The sequence below is a fragment of the Eurypyga helias genome, unplaced genomic scaffold (genome assembly GCF_000690775.1).
Source record: "Eurypyga helias isolate BGI_N326 unplaced genomic scaffold, ASM69077v1 scaffold24344, whole genome shotgun sequence".
In the NCBI taxonomy this organism is placed as follows: Eukaryota; Metazoa; Chordata; class Aves; order Eurypygiformes; family Eurypygidae; genus Eurypyga; species Eurypyga helias.
The window spans coordinates 6673-8904 of record NW_010244668.1 but is presented as its reverse complement, the minus strand read 5'-3'; positions in this window follow the sequence as shown (position 1 = coordinate 8904).

The window sequence follows — 2232 nt, the reverse complement described above, 5'->3', positions numbered from 1 at the left end:
TTCCAAACTGAGACCAGATTAAAGGAAGCACTCAGCTTTTTCCAAGGAGAGGTTTTTTCCATATGACGTTTCTTTGCAATGCTGCTGCATTTCTGCCTTGTGTGGCTCTTTTCATGCCTTTTAGCAGGAAGGTTAGGATCTCCCCATTCATCTCCTTTTCCATATTTAGAGTACATAGTTACAGCCTGCTCTTTTCTCTCCTATGTATATATATATATTTACAACTTGCAGGTTTTTTTCCTTTCTGGTCTTCCAAAGGAAAAGGCATGTCTTCAAAACAAGCTTTTCCAGGGCTATTCACCTATTTCAGTAGCTGTGAACAGGCAAGGAACAAGTGTCCATGCTCTTCTACCTGGGTTCCCTCTCTCCTTCCTGCCCTTCCAAACTGCCTGTTGACTTTTCTGGATTGATGCCAAAAGCTGAAGGGTTTTTTTTCTTGCAAAGCAGAAGCCGCTTAAGGTAGAAATGTCTCCTGAAATCTGGGTAAAGCGACTGCCTCGGGAGCACTGCTCCTTCAGCGTAAGGGTCAGCACACCTCCAGCGAGCGTATCAGAAGTAATAAACCTGGTCAGACGCCCACAGGGCTCCAGTTCAGCGCCCGTAACTCACACAGTGGGCAAATGAGCAAATGTCCTAGAGCAAAAGCCCTTGGTAAAGGTGATGGTGTACAATGACCTGCTCCCAAAGCACAGCGCTCCTGTGCTACTTGATGGACTTTCCTCCAAGGGTATGACCTAGACGCTGAGCCCTTCTCCTTTACTGCGCTGCCTTGGGTGAAACAGTTACCTCAACCCAGGCTGGAGAGCAGGTATTTCGCAGGGCAGGTTTCTTCTGAGGAGCATTCTTGCCTTTTGCATCATCAGAACATGCCCCTGCTCTGAGGGAAGGAGGAGCTCCTCCACGACTGAGCTATCTCATCGATCGTGCACCAAATCAATCCGGACTGTCCCTTCCCTAATTACAGCAGCAGTCAATTGGAACACCTTCTCCGCGGATGACCTCAACGCTGCCTTCTCGCTGCCGCACCTTCCCGCATAGCCCTTCACCATGCCGGTGGCAGCGGCCAAACCCAAACTCCTCCCGCTGAAGCGACTGGCCTCATCTTCGCTCGCTCCCTTGCTTAACTTCCCCTCAAAACAGCAACATGTCAGAAATCAATTAACTAATAGAGCGAATGAGTTGACAGGTTATGAAAGGAAAAAACCCACATTGCTCATACACGGTCTGCACATGCCTCCATTCACAGACAGCCTCCGTGTGCGGCCGGGAGGGGGACTGGAGCGGTGGTTTTGGAAGGGCCATAGGCACAGTGGCCTTTTGGGGGTGAATATGGTCACTGAAGTGATTGCAGATGAGTTTTAAGTTGAAGAGAGTTGCTGGAGGCGTTCAGGTGTACAGGAGGAATATTGCACATGGCTGGAGATGGAAAGGAGCTAAAGGGCAGAGGCAGGAAGACTTTCATATTCCCAGGGCTGGAGGGTCATTGGGAATATGGAGCTGTGGGTCACCGGGATGAGCCTTGAGCCAAAGAGGATTTTGGGTGGTTGAAAGGAAGGTGACTCTGGGTGAAGGACTGAGGCTATGAGGGTGGTGACTAGGAAGGGGCTGTGAGATGACAGGGCACCAGTACTGGGATGTGGGAGTGTTGGAGACAGTCAACAGTGGAATGATAGTGAGGGGCTGAGCACCCAAAGGTGCTGAAGGTGACATTTGGTCCGTGGCTGGGTGGAGGTGCATGGTCCCCTTGGTTGTGTCCTTCATAGCTTCCCTCATTTTTTATCAGAGATGTAAATGGAGGGAAGAGACTGGGTGGCCCCAGAGGTGCTCTTTGTAGGAGAGAAAGACATTACACCAACTCATGCAGTTTGTGGCCCTGATTTTACTCAGCATGCCACTGCTCTTGTCCCAGCCCCACCGCCCACCTTCCCAGCTTGCAAAGTTAGTCGACGGTAACCGTGACATAGATAACCAAGGGGTACTCTTGTACCGGGGGAAGGCAGACAACAGTGACAACGCCGCTGTGGCAGCCGGCTGAGCCTGGCCAGCTTCAGAGCTTGCCGACTGGCAACCGTGGCAAGCCTCCGCTGCCAAAAACAGGCTCGGGCACAAAGACCCTGTGCAGTGCTTGCTCGTGTCCCAGAGCAGCTTCCCCTAAGCTGGAAGGGAAACGCTATGAACCGTTCTGGCTGGAGAGGTCTTAGCACACAGCAGCGGCAGAAGGTTGGTTACACC